This window comes from Pyrus communis, chromosome 5, assembly GCF_041283825.1.
Source record: "Pyrus communis isolate YQ-2024b chromosome 5, ASM4128382v1, whole genome shotgun sequence".
Lineage (NCBI taxonomy): Eukaryota > Viridiplantae > Streptophyta > Magnoliopsida > Rosales > Rosaceae > Pyrus > Pyrus communis.
The window spans coordinates 10027037-10038129 of record NC_142569.1 but is presented as its reverse complement, the minus strand read 5'-3'; the positions used below and the strand labels follow the sequence as shown (position 1 = coordinate 10038129).

General features: G+C 36.9%; 1 long non-coding RNA gene and 1 pseudogene across 1 annotated transcript; one reads left to right on the top strand and one right to left on the bottom strand.

Annotated features, from left to right (window-relative positions):
* Window positions 1–4450: 4450 nt before the first annotated feature.
* Window positions 4451–6433, top strand: LOC148696728 (F-box/kelch-repeat protein At3g23880-like; annotated as a pseudogene).
* Window positions 6434–6618: 185 nt separating this feature from the next.
* LOC137725690 (uncharacterized) lies at window positions 6619–10609 on the bottom strand. Its single transcript, XR_011067535.2, has 2 exons — window positions 10109–10609; window positions 6619–9739 (listed from the first exon to the last, which is right to left on the bottom strand). It is a non-coding gene; the product is annotated as an uncharacterized LOC137725690 (long non-coding RNA).
* Between the last annotated feature and the right edge of the window lie 484 nt (window positions 10610–11093).

The following is an 11093-nucleotide window of genomic DNA, read 5'->3' as shown; positions in this document are numbered from 1 at the left end:
CTCTCAGACAGTTGCTGCTAGAAAATCTGTTTGGAATGAGGGTAACATATTACATGTATATATAGTGTTAGAGGCTTCCTCTCCAAGGGTTTAATTAGAATTTAACTCCTTCTTACCAACTCAACAGAAGACAACTGCAATTATAATGCTCATGCAAGTCAGCATAGGCACTTACATCAGTCGCAATTTGGGTGCTAATGTCTTCGTTAAACCCAATAGTTCATAGCCCATGTCATTAAGTCTGGTGACATGTAAGCATCGTGGGCATTAGGGGTGGGTTCAAAAAACCGAAAACCGAACCAAACGAAATTCTTTTGGTTCGGTTTTAGTGGTCTAGAAACCAAACCGAACCGAACCGAATTAATTAAATTTATTTTATTTATTTAATTATCTATTTTGGGGATTATTTTCTAAACTCAATTTGTAAGCTCAAATGTGTTGCCAAATTTTAAGCCCAAAATATTAAAAAAAAAACCTTTAGAAACTCTAAACCCTAACCTATTATTTCTCCCCCACACTTGCCGAGTGAAACCCCAAAGAAAAAGAGTGAGCCAGTTTGCGGATTTTGTTTGATTTTTGTGTTGTTGGGTTGTTAGTTTGGATTTTGGAAGACTTGATTGATGATCCTAGCTGAACTTTAAATGTTTATTTTCATTGTCTTTGATTCTAGTTGGAATGCTTATGTTATGATTGTGTTGGAGGTGTTAAAAATTAAAATTTCAATTTTTTTCATTTTTTGAAAAAAAAAAAAAACCGAATCGATTTGAACCGAACCCAGCCCTAGTGGGCATATAGGTTTCAAGATTTTTACGAAGTACGGAATAAATTTGGTTGCGAATATTATAAATATATATGCATATATTGCTATTTTTTCAGATAATTACTAGTTAATTTTCTTTGCTGGTATATGTATTATTAGGAAAGGTATGTAGTAGGTACTAGCTAGTAGAAAATAAAACAATTTTTTAATTTAAATTTCTAGGGTTTATAACTCCAACGGTAAATTATTTTCCCAATAATCTTGGCGCGCCCAAGTGCGTACTCACCCTTTCCTCCTAAGCCATAACGCATGCTAAAAAATGTACAAGGTTTTCATTTGACGGTGCACTTACTGATCATATGTAATTAACTCAACGATAAACTATTTTCCAGCTCAATCTTTGGCTTGCTCAAGCACGTATTCATGTACTCTTTCATTCTAAACTATAACATAACTAAAAAAAATAAGATGGTGTGAGGTTTCATTTGACGGTGTACTTATTGTTGATATTTATCAAATTTTTTGTATATTTTTGCCTACAATTAACATATATTTATGCAATATGTGACAATTACTATTAGTACTGAAATTAGTTTGATAATACTTTTTTTTTTGGTACATAAATACTTCTAATAGCTCAGAAAAAAATAAAAGGAAAATATTTTTTCTTTATTGTTGGACATATGTCACGAGATAGTGATTCTTCTTAAGTGCACTCCAGATTACATACCTCAACTGTCATCCCTGCATGAACAACATATGTCCTATGTATTTGGTGGTATCCCACGTGAGATGTATTTCTGAGGTGTAAATTTAATTTTCGTATCCAAAAGGTTTTAATTATTTATAGGAGGTCATTTATTTAGTTGCATTATTGTAACATTGTTGGAGCAATAATTATTAATTAATTTTCTTTCCAACTAGTTGAGGATGTAAAATTGAATTCAGTAAAAAAGCAAGTCCAATTGTTCATGGTCCTTTGGTAACAAGTTACAAGGGTATATATGAATATTTCATGTCAATTTTTTTTTTTTCAAAAAAGGATTAGGTTCTTTCGGCAAATACATTCAACCAACTTCAATTCTTTTATCCATTAACATCTTAGAAGATTTCATAATCGCTTAGTTTTTAACTTTTCGGAAACAAAAAAAAAAAGTAAATTTTTTTTATTCTCCAAATTATTGTATTAAATGCAACCAAGTCTAGTTACAATATGAGTTGGCAATCAAAACCTATAGACTATAGTTATAGTGGAGTCTCGAAAAACAAGTAATTTCTATAAATAATCTTTACACATCTCTTTTCATCCCAAAAGAGATGTGTAAAAGATAAAAAAAAAAAAAAAAAGTGTGGTTATTGTTTTAAACAAAAGTCGGATGTTACCTTGATTCCGACCCAAATTATCCCGGGCCAGCGTGTTGCATGCCTGTAGGGCATAAATAAAGAAGCTGGAACCATACATTTTTTTATTTTATTACAAATAATTAAACTACTTTATGTTACATATGTTTTTCATAATTATTTTGAAATATTATGTGCTTTTTTCGTCAAAGAAATATTATGTGCATACTGATGCTCCTAATCAAACTGTATTAACTTTGTCAACTGAAACATTAGATGAGCCTTCTGTTAATCGGACCCTTCATTGGCCTGTCACCCGCTGGACAAAATATGCTCTTTATTATTTTATATTGGCATTTGATATTGGAAGCGAGTTATTTCGTGAGGTATTGCTGCCAGGGACTTTCAGATGGAGTTCCGCATTGGGATTGCAATTGTCTGTGTCAAATGACCAAACATCTGTTGCTTTGTTTGCAAAGAATAACAAGATAAATGCTTCTTGCCTTCGTGATGAAAGAGTACTGCGTAGAGAAGTCATGGACCAAATTGGTTAGTCTCGGTCCTCAAGGTCCGACAAGACTTTTACCAGAGCATTATGTTTTAGGAAGAACGGTGAAGTATTATTGAACCTTCTTCGGGAACAAGAGTATTACCTTTACTATGATACTAAAGAATTAAAGACTGATTTGGTTTCCCTAGATCTTGTGAGCGGACAATTAAAAAGTCTTGGGATTTCTGGATATCCATACTGCTCCGTTAATTCTTATGAAGGTAGCCTCCTCTTACTCGACGAGACTGAGGCAGCTTCCTACTAAGAGAAAGAACAGGTAATGTGATTGTAGTTGTAAGAGCAAAACAAGAACACTTACATTTCTTTGCCGACCAAGAAGAGCACTGCATGTCGGGTTGCACTTGGCTCTCCTTTTTTTTCTTCTTTCGTTTTCCTGTTTTAGCTGATTGCCCTTCTTTCTTCTGTTGCCATAGACAATTTTCTGACCTATTAATCACTTGGTGTGAAGCTAAACAGTGGAATGCGAAGTTCTTGCTGCTTCGATAGTGAGTTTGTGTATTCATATCGTACATAGTCCTGCTGCTATACATGAGTTTTAGAATTGTCGTTGCATTTAGTGTTTTATCCGCTGGGTTTCGTTCATAAAAAAGTAAATAAAAGAGTTCAGATTCTGCATTAGCTTTCATTTATTATACGCAAAGCCTAAAAGAGTTTGCGAGTACTAATATAGTGGCTTTCGTTTGCGTTTTCCTCTGTTTTCTTTGGTTGTAATGCAGCCAGCAATGTCCCTTGCTGGGAAATGTCTCAAGTGCCTTAGTTTATGAGATGAACGAAGTATTGGTGTTCTTTCATGGCATGGAAGTTTTAAATATTTCAGTTCTGGTGTATTTTATTGAGTAATTCTTCGACTGTTGTAATTGTAAACCTTGAACGGATCTACGGAAGAAATGTCGGTTTTGCAGCTTGAATCCGTGCGCCCGTTTCCGTTAAATAATTTCGAAATTGTTTACGATGGAGGAGACGGTGATGCTAAGCTATTCTCTCACCCTTTCTTTGAGATTGTTTTCAATGGAGCATGATTTAATCAAGCACCCTCAACCTCCTCCTCCACAACCACCACCACATCCACCTTCGCCTCAAACATCACTAGTTTCGTAGCTACAACAGCTGCGGTACCCAAAGCAACCCCAGCCCTACCAACATAACCATCCCATCATCTTTGGTTCCACCACCTTCATCTCTTCCAACATTGGCGCCGCCATAGAAGCTCGTTGACCTGAGAGGAGCCGTTGCGGTGGCTCTGTTTTGTTTGCCTTTTCATGTTATCCAAACTAGTGAAAAGAAACGACCCACAAAATCCATACAAGAAAAGTTTATAAGCAAAGAGGTTATGATGCTTTGCTAATCACAAATCACACAATCAATCAATTTGTATGGTATTCTTCATCTACTAGACTACCATGAGTTGGAAGCACAACTATGACAACATTACCCTCAAGATAATCACATGTTATGCATGTGAATATATTTGACAGAAATTTGACGGAAATGTCCTCAATGTGAGATTTCAGTAGTTTTCTCTATTTACTAATGGGATTTTGTTGTCACATACTTTTTTAGGCTCTTACATGGCCTTCTTTATTTATGGTTATTAGATTGAATAAATCAAACAAAAACAACAGATATGATTAACAGGAATGTGTGGGAGGCGACCATATATTCTGCACCCAAACTATGTGTGACCTGTCTACTTAAATAACACGTGTCCTTTTAACTTAATTTATTTTTAGTTTATCATTTCCTTTTGCATTAGCACAATTTAGTTTAAGGTCCAAGACTAAGGCAGCAAAACACAAGCTACGAGAAAATAAGGGGCCAAAATAGAAATCAGAAAGAATGGCTCTTCCGCATTAAGCCTTAAACCCTCAATAAACCCGCCAAAATACAGCTTAATTGTTCTACTTAATCTGTAGCGAGTACGCTGGCAGCATTAACATCAGCATATAAATGCAGAGGATCAAACCAAGAACCATGAGGGTTTTGCGCCGAGGCACTTTCTCTCTCTCGAAACTAGTAGAGAGAGAGAGAGAGAGAGTGATTTCTTCAATCCTCTTCTCCAACACAGCAGAAGAAGAACGAGGCGCTCCCTCAGCTCCGTTCTCCGGCTCATCGGCTCCACACATTGTGAGTACTCAAGTTCTTCTTTTTACTTTTCTGGGTTTTTTTTTTCAGAGATTTTTTACTTTTTTTATTTTTCCGATGAGAATGCAGGGTTTGGATTTACCGTTTGATTTTCTCTGATGGGTTTTCGATTTTGTATTTATTGAGTGGAAAAAGGGTTTCATCTGGAAAAATCTGATTGTCTAGGGTTTTTTATTGCTGACTATTGTTGGATTTATTTGTATATTTTTTGGTGATATTTATTTATTTTGTTTATATTGTTATTCTCAATTGGTATATAAATATTTGGATGTGTAAGACATGGATATCATACAAGAAATGCAAGAACTGAAATTGGAAGGGATGATACCCTCTTGTCCTCGGGATTTTCCTCCGGAAATCGTCCACGCGATCCTCATTAGGCTACCTGCTAAGTCTCTGGTCAAATGCACCTCAGTGTGCAAGACATGGAGGTCCATGATCATAAACCAAAGCTTTTTTAGCGTTCATCTCACCCGAAGAGGCAATCTTGCTGGCCAGAATGGCACTCGCCTCCTCCTTCTCCACAGGGTTTGTGGTAAGAAGAGAACCATTCTCTTCAAAACGGGTTGCAAGGTGACAGACGAGGTTCACTCTCTGCATTTTGATAACCAGGCTTTTGACGAGGTTCATTTCTTCGTGTAGTTGGAGTTTGTGACGGGCTGATCTATCTTGCGGATGATATGTTCTGTTATGCTTACAACTTCTTTATATGGAATCCAGCCATTAGGAAGTTAGTGACCCTTCCCATGCCTGATGTTACCTTTAGCACGCATCGTGGATATGATGCTTCTATTGGCTTTGGTTTTGATGCTATTAACAACGACTATAAGGTCGTGAGAATTGCCACTCTTTTGAAGCAACATGAGTTACCCACTTTAGGCAAGGTTATTCCCTAGCCAAGGGTTCATGAACCAGTCTTGGTTGCATTTCTCCTGCATGTCTGATAGATAAAGCTGCTCCCAATGTTTTCGTTAATCGGGCTCTTCATTGGCCTGTGTGTCGGAACACAAAGGATGAACGTAACTATTTTATATTGAAATTTGACTTGTGCTGAGGTGTTTCGTCGGATGTCTTTGCCACACTTTTAAATGGAGGTTTGGGTTGGAATTGCGATTGACTGTTACAGGAGATAAAAAATCTGTTGCTCTGTTTATCTTGGATATGGGGTCTGAAGATTATGCTCTTGATATATGGGTAACGAAAGAGTACGGCAGAAAGGATTCGTGGACCAAATTGATGACTCTCGGTCCACAAGGTCTGGAAAGATTTTAGACAGTGTGGTGAAGTATTGTTGTTGCCGAGCAAAGAATCAAGTCACGAGTTGGCATCACTGGACCTTGTGAGCAAAGAAGTTCGAAATCTTGGGATTTCCGGATTTCAATTTTGCTCTGCTCATTTTCATGAAGGGTGCCTCATCTTACTGGACAAGACCAATGCGGAGTCGTACTAAGAAATAGATAGAACAGGTAATTTGATTATAGCAGTGCGATCAGAACGTTGCATGTTATGAACATTTTATTTCTTTGTTTTCCGGATTTTTATGTTCATCAACACTTTGATTGGTGACTATGTCGTTTTGAGTTTTTGACTAATATAATAACTCGTGATGAATTTAAACAGTGGACTGATGTCGTTGCTGCTACTGTAGTGAAGTTCGTTTATTCATATTTCATGGTTCTAATTTCTGCGGTAATAGAATATTAGAATTGTGCAATAGTTCATGCGTTGAATGCTTTTGCAGTTTGATTTTCGAAATGCTACCCATATGCTAATCACAGGATGTGAATTGAAAACCAAAAACAAGTTCAAATCCAAATAACTAGTATGCTAAAGAGCAAAATACTGTAGAAATATATACAACATAAGAAAAATATGGACTAGTTCTTGTTAAACTGTCTAAGAAATTACTAAATTTCCTTACTCGAGTAATTAGTGATTTGCAATTTGACCAAAACCAACCGTTATACATTGTAACGGGTGATTAACGGCTCCACTCGTTACCAACTGAACCCGGTATACTTCAACACAACTGCAATTTTCTTGTGAGTTCGGATCATGTTAGCCGGTCGTGTTATTGTAACGGCTCCGGTCGTTACCAACCTAACCCGGTATACTTCAAAACCACATGTTTATTGTATGTACGTATGGTATGACATCTTAATTAATCTTCAACTGATCATGCAAGAGATGAACATCTTTTTGTGAGCGATGCGTCATGCCTTCGTACACGCCTGGATCGTCTTCGTAAATGTCCACCAAGCCAGTAATGCAGAGATCAAAATGTGGTTCCAAAAGACAACTTAGTATTTTGAAGTTGTTGATTTGCAGGATGAGTTTCATACTAAGGCTCAGGAGAGAAACGTTCATCACTGGAAAGAAATCCAGTGCCAAATAAAGCACGGATCTTATTCTCTAAATCAAATCAACTAGCTTTCCAAATAAAAATTGCCCACCAGTTCAAAGATATTACGAAGAAACTTAATGTTATCACATTTAAGTAGGAGTTTTCAGTTGGAAGAACTCTTAATTAAAGATTTACGGTTTCAAATTTGAGAGATGGCAAGTCATTCGTTTGCGCATGCGGATAATATAATTGAGAAAAATAGATATAAAAGGGCAACCGTTCAACTCTTGTTGGATCCCATATATCAAGAAAATGTATCCATCGTTCCGATAATTGGGATGGGAGGATTGGGCAAAACCGAACTTGCCCAACTCGTTTTTCATGATGAGGAGATGGTTCAAAATAATTTTCAATGAAAATGTGGGTGTGTGTCAAACAAATTGACTTGTAGACACTAGACAAAAATATAATATTTCTGCCACTATATAAACCCAAAAACCTTGATAAAGATCAAATGCAAAAAATCATCAGGGAGAAAATAGATGAGAAAATATTCTTTTTTGTGTTAGATGATGTGTGGAATGAGAATCATGAGAAGTTGCTTAGCTTGAAAAAGTTACTGATACGTGGTGCAAAAGTTAGTAGAATACTAATAACTACTCGTTGTGAAACTATTGGCACGAGATTAGACACATCAAAGACGTAGTTTTAAAGGGTCTAGATAAATTGCTCATTTTTTAAGAGGATGACTTTTGAAGATGGAAAAGAGTCGGGGAATGCAACAACTAAGACAATAGGAAGGAGATTGCCAACAATTGTTTAGGAGTTCCGCTTGCTATAAGAACGATAGCTCGGATAATATATGTTGAACAATTGGAAATGGAGTGGCTGATGTTAAGAATAAAAGACTTTTAAGTCGAGGAAACTGATATTTTTCTCACACCTAAGCTGAGTTACGATGTTCTCCCAACGCATTTGAAGCATTGTTTTGCTTATTGTAGCTTATTTCCCACCCGATTATTAGATTTATGTGCAAAAATTAATTAAACTTTGGATGGCACAAGGGTTCATTAAGTCTTTAGACGAAAATGACAATTTGGAAGATATTGGTTAAAGATATTTTATGTAATTACATTGGAGATCACTTTTCCTGCAAATTTACTCTGTAAAATAATTACATAAAAAAGATCTCCAAGGTAATTCCATAAAATATCTATAACTAATATCTTTCAAATTATTATTTTCATTTGAAGACTTAATGAAGCGACATCCCAAGTTTTATTAACTCATGTACAAACATCTCATAATCGGGTAGAAATAAGCTATAATAAGCAAAACAATGCTTGAAATTTGCTGGAAGACCAATGTAACTGAGAGTGGGCAAAATATCAATTTATTTTTTACTTATTCTTGAAAGCATTTTACCCTTAAAACTCAGCCACTTAGTTTCCACGTTCCAGCATACATTATCTGACATATCGTCCTTCATGACAAACGAAACTCCTTGATAATTACTGACAGACGCCTCCCTTACTGTCTTAATTGTTGCATTCCTTGGCTTTTTCATGTCTTAAAAAGTTGATTCTCTTAAATAACAAACAAGATTTTATTTATCCAAACCCTTTAAAATGTACAACTTGGATGTGTCTAATCCCGTACCAACCATTTCACTATGAGTAATTATTAGTATTCTACTAACTTTTGCAACACCTATCAACAAAGCTAAGTCACTTCTAAAGATTCTCATTCCATACATCATCTAACACAAGAAGGAACCTTTTCAAATCTATCTTCTTCATGATTCTTTTTTGGCATTTGATTATCTCAAGGTTTTTGGATTTTTCCTTGGTGCCAGATTAAATAATCTTTTTGGCAAGTGTATTAAGTCAATGTGTGTTAAACACACACACCCACATTTTCAGCTAAAAATTACTTTTAACCACCTCTTCGTCATGGAAAATAAGTTGGGCAATTACGATTTTGCCCAATCCTCCTATACCAACTATCAAAACGAAGAATATAATACCTTGACATATAAGATTCAACAAGAGTTGAATCATTGCCCTTTTATCTCTCTCTCAACCACATTATCCACATGCACAAACAAATGACTCACTCTCTCACTAATTTGAAACTGTAAGATCTTAAGTAAGCAACTCTTCTAACTAAAAACGTCTAAGTAATGCAAAAACATTAAATTTCTTTCTAACATCCTTGATCTTATGAGCAATCTTCATCCGAAAAACAAATTAGTTCGAACTAGGGAAGAAAATACGTACTTTCTTTAAACACTGAATTCCTTTCAGCCATGAAGGTCTCCACTGAGCTTCAGTACGGAATTCATCCAGCACATCATCAACTTCAAAAACTAAATCGCCTACACATTGGAGCCACACTTTGATCCCTTCATAACTGGTTTGCTTTTGCTTTAAGTCAAGGAGCACAAATTAGAGTTGGGCAACAATCAGCTCAAGTTGCTGCAGCTTATCTCCCACACCCCAAAGCAATCCAATCTCTTTGAAAGCAGGGGAGCTCAAATCTCCAAGGATTCGTCCTCACCTTCAGCCATTGCTTTGATAATCTGATCAGAGGTAATGGTCAAGGTAAGACTGAGTCTTGGAGACCCATATTGAGCAAAGATTAAGGAACAACGTAGACTAATCGTACCAAAACGCCAAGGAAAAATAAAAAAGGAACAAATTGGACATATGATCTTGATATTGTTCAGGGATTTACTATTGAGAGGGCCGTATCAGATATAACAGAATTAAGGTACAAATAAAACTTGAGATATAACCAGATAAATTACATGTGCAAAGCTTATAGCCCAATTTCTAAACACTTAAAAAGAAAAGACAATCGAAACACTTAAAAGCTTAGCAAAGATCATATAAACAATCAAGCAATAGAAACACATATTTCGAAATTGATTTGTGAGTAAGCAAAATACCTTAGAGGAGGAGGAGGACCGAGGCAGCTGCAAGCGGCTGAGGAGGATGAAGGACCAAGGTCAGATGGATTGATGGTGGTGCGGCAGGCGAGCAGATGGGATCCGGGTCTGGTACGATGCGGGGACGGCGACGATCTAGGTGGGTCGATCTGGCGGTGCGGAACTGATTAGGGTCTGGGCTTCGTGAAGTGTGGGTGAATGGTGATCGGGTGCGGTCAGACAGCATCGGGTTGGGTTCAAATCTGGTTGCGATCGTCAGGTCGTGATTCAGGTGGACGGAAGATTCATCGCATCAAGGTTCTGTTTCACGACAGATGAGGAGAGATGTAGGGGCTCTGGCCCCTGGGTGTAGGCGTTGGGGCGGTGGTTCTGACGTGCATATCAAATACATTTATAGAGAAACTTAAAGAACCCTAATACCTAAAATATCTAAATTATTTAAATAATAAAAAACTTAGTATTCTAATAGCATTGACTTTCAACACAGGCCGTCCAAAGCGTGCTCTTGTATCGTTTGGTATGCAGAAGCTACAGGACGGAACAGAATGAAACGGGACAGAACGGAACGGAACGGAACGAAACAGAGCGGGAGCAAAGATGCTCTCGGATGGAAACAAGGAGGAAGAAGAAGGAGACGGAGAGGTTATAATTTTGTGTTCCACAGATGTGGAACGAGTCGTTCCAGGGGGTGAGGTGGAATGAAAATTCACCCAAAACTCGTGCCGTGAAACAGCTCGTTCCACCTGTTTTAGGCGCACCAAACGTGGGACGGAACACCTTGTCCCACTTTATTCCGTCCCGTCCCACGTACCAAACGGTACCTTAAAGGTAGACGAAGCTACCGGACACCATGGCTCGCTTCCAGTATCTCAAAAATTAAATGGGATTTTTGAAATATTAATAATAATTTTTTTTTGAAATATGTTTTTTATTGCCTAAACCTGATTACATAAATCTTCCCCCCATGTGATATATTTTCTTTTTT